This window comes from Emys orbicularis, chromosome 20 (genome assembly GCF_028017835.1).
Source record: "Emys orbicularis isolate rEmyOrb1 chromosome 20, rEmyOrb1.hap1, whole genome shotgun sequence".
Classification (NCBI taxonomy): Eukaryota; Metazoa; Chordata; order Testudines; family Emydidae; genus Emys; species Emys orbicularis.
This window is the reverse complement of record NC_088702.1, coordinates 24,366,699-24,373,071: the sequence shown is the minus strand read 5'-3', so window position 1 is coordinate 24,373,071 and position 6,373 is coordinate 24,366,699.

Sequence of the window (6,373 nt, the reverse complement as noted above, 5' to 3'; positions counted from 1 at the left end):
CCCAGGAGGTGAAGCCGTGTGAGCTTCTTGCCCTGAAGACGGTCTGCTCCGAGGGAGAGGAGGCTCCCCAAAGTCCTGACTGGCTTTGTGGGGAGCAGTTCCAGAGCATCACCACAGAGCTATAAAATCATGACTGGTGTTGAGAAAGTAAATAAGGAAGTGTTATTTACTCCTTCTCATAACACAAGAACTAGGGGTCACCCAATGAAATGAACAGGCAGCAGGTTTAAAACAAACACAAGGAAGTATTTTTTCACACAACGCACAGTCAGTCTGTGGAACTCCTTGCCAGAGGATGTTGTGAAGGCCAAGACTAGAACAGGGTTCAAAAAAAGAACCAGCCCAGTTCCTGGAGGATCGGTCCATCAATGGCTATTAGCCAGGCTGGGCAGGGATGGTGTCTCTAGCCTCTGTTTGCCAGAAGCTGGGAATGAGCGACAGGGGTTGGATCACTTGATGGTTCCCTGTTCTGTTCATTCCCTCTACGGTGACCAGATGTCCCAATTTTATAGGGACAGTCCCGATTTTGGGGTCTTTTTCTTATATAGGCTCCTATTAGCCCCTGTCATGGACTCACAGCCCCCACCTCTGTCCTGATTTTTCACATTTGCTGTCTGGTCACCCTAATTTCCTCTGGGGCACCTGATATGGCCGCTCTGATGTTCAGTCCCGGGGCTCGGGGATCCCTCAGGGTATCCCGCAAGCTGTGGCTGGCGCAGGCACTGGCACCAGTGCAAACACGCCCAGATGGGACCGGCAGAGTGTCACACTCAGCACAGGTGTGTCAGCACGGGGGGCCACACTCACAGAGACACTCGCCCAGTCTGGGTCTGTGCAGCACCCGTACAATGGGGGGGTGATCTCTGTGCAGTGACCGAGTGATGGGGCCTGACCTTAGCCGGGGTCAGTGCAACGCCCAGCACAACGGGGAGCCAGATCTCCATCAGGGTCTGGGCAGCGCCCAGTGTGACGGGGCCCTGATCTCGCTCGGGGTCTGTGCAGCGCCCAGCACCACGGGGCCCTGATCTCAGTCTGGGGGGGTCAGTGCCACGCCCAGCACCACGGGGCCCTGATCTCGCTCAGGGTTTGGGCAGCACCTGGTGTGACAGGGCCCTGATCTGTTGGGGTCTGGGTAGCACCCGGCAAGGTCCTGAACTGGGTCAGGGTCTGTGCAGCATCCGGCGCGATGGGGCCCCGATCTCAGTCTGGGGGGCTGGGCAGGGCAGGACCTGGCGCGATGGGGCCCCGATCTCAGTCTGGGGGGCTGGGCAGGGCAGGGCCTGGTGCGATGGGGCCCCGATCTCAGTCTGGAGGGCTGGACAGGGCAGGACCTGGCGCGATGGGGCCCCGATCTCAGGGTCTGTGCAGCGCCCGGCACCATGGGACCCAGATCTCAGTCACGGGGGCTGAGCAGCGCCAGGCGCGATGGGACGCTAATCTCACTCTGGGGGTTCTGGGCACTTCCCGGCGTGATGGGGCCCTGATCTCGCTCGGGGTCTGGGCACCGATGGTGCGCTGGGCCCCGATCCGGCGGGGTCTCTAGGCGCTCTGTGACACACACATTCGTGCTGTCACTGGCAGCTCCCGTGCCCCAGCGACACCCAGAGGCTGCCCAGGCCTAGACTCGCCTGGGATGGTTCTGTGCTGAGTCACACACGGGCACGGTGCTGTCGGGGTGGGAGGGGCCCTGCACTGGGGGGGGTGGGAGAATCTTCCACCCTCCCCCGGCTGGGGGCCCTGGGGTTTTGTTTCCAGGGAACCGGAGGGGTGGGGGGTTTCCTCCCATTTCAGTTCCCATGCACTGCCCCCCCACCCCCAATGCGTGACGTCTCTGAGCCCAAACCTCACCCGCTACAAATAGGATCCAGCCCCAAACCCCGGGTGCCCCTGCCACCCCACCCAGCCCTCTGGGTGTCCCCAGCTCTGCAGACCCCACCTGGGCAGCCCAGCCCCCCTGGGTGCCCCCTTAGCCCCTGAGTGCACCCCTGGGTCACCCACTGCCCCTTATGCCCCCTGCAGTCGTCCCACCCCTCGCTGAAGCAGCCTGCGCCAGCTGGGGGCTGGCCCCAGACTCCGGGTGGCACCGGGACCATGTGTGTGTGTGTGTGTGTGTCCCTCTGGGGGGGTATTTGCTCTGTGTCCCCCACCCTGGGGAGGGGGAACAGGGGTTCAGATCCACCCCACTGCTCCCCTCCAGGGAGCACACCTGACCCCTAGCCTGGGAACCCCCCTGAACTTGCTGCTGCTGGGGCACCCGGAGCTCACAGTCCCACAGCGCCACCCAGCGGCCAGCGGGGCAATGGGCACGAGGGGGGGATGGCAGCACCCAGAGCATGGGGTTCATGCTGTGTCCCTCCTGCATCATCTAGCGGGGTTCCCCACTCACCCCAGAGCAGGCCCTGTGTTCCCCCAATGCAACTCCTGGGGAACAGGGTGTCCTGGGACTCCTGGGTTCTGTCCCCGGCTCTGGGAGGGGAGTGGGGTCTGGTGGGTTAGACCCGGGGGGCTGGGGGGCCAGGACTCCTGGGTTCTGTCCCCAGCTCTGGGAGGGGAGTGGGGTCTGGTGGGTTAGACCCGGGGGGCTGGGGGGCCAGGACTCCTGGGTTCTGTCCCCAGCTCTGGGAGGGGAGTGGGGTCTGGTGGCTTAGACCCGGGGGGTTGGGGGGCCAGGACTCCTGGGTTCTGTCCCCGGCTCTGGGAGGGGAGTGGGGTCTGGTGGGCTAGACCCGGGGGGCTGGGGGGCCAGGACTCCTGGGTTCTATCCCCGGCTCTGGGAGGGAAGTGGGGTCTGGTGGGTTAGACCCAGGTGGGTCTGGGGGCCAGGACTCCTGGGTTCTATTCCAGCTCTCGGTTTCATTTCCCATAGCTGGGGGGGTGCCTGGGGTGCCAGGAAGGCTCTGGAATGGGGAAGCCCTGGGGCACAGCACACTCTGGGACTCGGCCCAAAAATCACCGTTCTCCACTAATCCTTCCTGCTCGGTTCCCGTCAGAGTCATCAGGGTGACAGGACAATGGGTCCCCCCCCCCCGCTGGGCCAAACCGCAGCCAATGGGCACCGGGACGGCAGCCGCTGGGGTATAAAGGCTGCGGCAGCCCCAAGACAGCGCTGCGGAAATGGACCGACTCCTGTGCCTGTTCCTGCTGCTGTCTGTAACAATCACAGCCTGCTCGCCCCGTGTGCCAGGTGAGAGGGGATGGGGGTACCTGTATAACCAGCCCCCACACCCCACCCCGAGCCAGTTGCACCTCAGCACCGGGCAAGGGGTCCCTGTATAAACGGCCCCTGTGCCCCACCCCAGAGGGGCCGCATCTCAGCACCGGGCGTTTAGCTTCCCTTCTCCTGTCTGACGCAGGTGGTGGACACGGAGCGGAGGGGGAGCTGAACCCAGTCAGACGGCGCGCGACCGGAGCAGGGCTCTGTGAGTGCTCAGGTCAGTGTCCCCTGCCATGGGGTGAAGTTGGGTGGGGGAGGAGCCACACACACACACATGTGATGTCTCCTGTCATTTCAGGCTGGTCGGGATCCCAGCGCCAGCTCGGAGACCTCGGGGATGGGGCCAGACACAATGGGCTGTGCCCCTGTGACGGCATCGTCCCCCATGGCCAAGGAAGGGGTGAGAGCCCAGCGTCGGGGGTGGGGGAGCAAGGCCAGAGAATGGGATCTGCTAATGGGGCGGGGTCAGGGTTGGGGGCTAGTAACGACAGAGGCAGAGAACGGCATCAGGGAACGAGGGAAGGGGATTTGAGTCTCATCACAGGGTGCAAGGAATGGGGTTTAGGACTGAGGTGGAGCGGGGCAAGGATTGGGGGATGGGATTGAGGGGAAGAGGGGAGGAATTGGGATCTGGTAACGGGGTGCAGAGAATGGGGTTGGGGATGAGGTAGCGTTTGAGATTGGGATCTGACACTGAGGGGAAGAGAGGATGGATTGGGGTCTGGTAACAGTGCAGAGAATGGAGTTGGGGATGAGGTAGGGGTTGAGATTGGGGTCTGACTGAGGGGAAGAGAGGATGGATTGGGGTCTGGTAATAGAGGGCAGAGAGGAGGTTAGAGATTGGGATGGGTGCAGGGATTGGGGTCTGGCATTGAGAGGGGGCCTGGCGTCTAGCTGGGGGAAGGGCAGGAGACACCCCTGCTAAGCCCCCCCCCCATCTCTTCCGCAGGGCGTCACCCCCAGGGCCGGGGCAGACGGAGCCAGCACCACAGGCGCAGACGGCAGCGGTGCCGCGAGATCCCGAGCCGATGCCGGCAGCAGGGCCTGGCCAAGGGGCTGCTGCTGCCCCTCTAGCTGCCCGTCCCCGGGGCCCTGAGCGGAGCTGGGTGAGGGCGGGGCCAGGGCAGTGACCCGCAGGGGTCAGAGGTCACAGCCTGCAGGCAGTGCCGCGCGGGGGGGAGGGTTCGACGCAGTTACCCCGGTAACAGACATGGCTGATTGGCCGGTGCGCATCACATGCCCGATCCGGGGCCGGCGGGAGCCGGTCTGACGGGGCGGAGCCGCCGGAGCCGGAGCGGGGGGAGGGGCGCCGGCCACCGGTGGGTAAACTGAGGCACGGGGGGGTGGCAGGGCCGGGAATGGACCCAGGTGTCCGGGCGCCGCGCGCGTGTCCCTCGGGGTCTGTCCCGGCCCCGGCGCTCGCTCCGGCCCGGCCCCGGCCCCTCACAGCCCCCGAGCGCCGCACACGTGTCCCGCACTCGGCTTCGCTCGCACCCGCCACCGGAGCCGGGTCCCCCCGGGGCTGGGGCCAGGCTCTGCTCAGGCCGGCGGGAGCCCCTGAGCCCCGGCCCCCAGCTGCCCCCCACGCGGCCGGGTCCGTTCCGGGGACTCGCTCGGGGGCTGAGGGGTGTCACCGAGTCCGGTCTGTGGGGCAGCGGCATCCCCCCCCGCCCCCATCTGCCCGGCTGGGACCCTCCGTCCGGCTGCTCCCGCTGGGGCCTGTCACTGGCCGGGGCCTGTCGCCTTCGCTCCCCCGGCCGGGGGGGGGTCCCACAACAATCGTGTCAGGCCAGGGGGTTCAGGCCGAACTTGGTGCCTCGCTCAGGGTCCTGGGAAAGGACTCGAGCCAAAGGTTAGAGCGTCACTGTCATAACTAGAGCAGGAAGGGTAACAACCCTCCTGTGTACAATACTCTCAAACCCCTCCTGGCCAGAGACACCACAATCCTCTTACCTGTAAAGGGTTAAGAAGCTCAGGTAACCTGGCTGACACCTGACCCAAAGGACCAGATACTTTCAAATCTTGGTGGGGGGAAGGCTTTTGTTTGTGCTCTTTGTTTTGGGGGTTGTTCGCTCTTGGGACTAAGAGGGACCGGACATCAATCCAGGCTCTCCAAATCTTTCTGAACAAGTCTCTCATATTTCAGACTTGTAAGTAACAGCCAGGCAAGGCGTGTTAGTTTATCTTTGTTTTCTCAGCTTGTGAATGTTCCCTTTGCTAGAGGGAGGTTTATCCCTGTTTTGCTGTAACTTTGAACCTAAGGCTAGAGGGGGTTCCTCTGGGCTCTTTGAATCTGATTACCCTGTAAAGTTATTTTCCATCCTGATTTTACAGAGATGATTTTTACCTTTTCTTTTTAATAAAATCCTTCTTTTAAGCACCTGGCTGATTTTTCCATTGTCCAAAGACCCAGGGGTTTGGGTCTTTGATCACTTTGTAACCAATTGGTTAGGATATTATTCTCAAGCCTCCCCAGGAAAGTGGGTGTAAGGGCTTGGGGGGATATTTGGGGGAAGAGGAACACCAAGTGGTCCTTTCCCTGATTCTTGTTAAATCACTTGGTGGTGGCAGCGTACCAGGTTTTAACCTAAGCTGGTAGAAATAAGCTTAGGGGGCTTTCATGCGGGTCCCCACATCTGTACCCCAGAGTTCAGAGTGACAGTCACGTTCCAGCCCAGGCGACATCCAGCAGCCTGGGCAGGTGTTAAAGCCGCTCGACGCATCTCGCCGTGTGGACAGCGCCTGGTCCCGTCTCTGCTCATTTTCGTTCCTGCACAGGCCCTGTCCCCTGTCACGGGGCGTGGGGGAGTCCGGGCCCTGCACCGCCACCCCCACTTCCTGCGATTCCCCGGGACTCTCAGCCAGCCGGTAACACCGAAGGTTTATTAGACGACAGGAACACAGAGCCCTGTCCCCACACTCACCACAGGGGATATTCTTGTCCGAGGCACTTTGACGTCACTCAGGAACTTTTCTCTTTCAGCCGTTTGTTCCAGCGACTATTTTCCTTGATAGGGCGTCAGTATCCGCAACCGTGGTCGTTCCTACCTGAGTTTCCAGCCTTCCCGCTTTGGCCAGGTCACCCGCTCCCTCACTCCCAGATACACCAGGGTGTGAAGGGATCCAGTGAAAAGTCAGTCTCCTGCCTCGCTTTCCAAT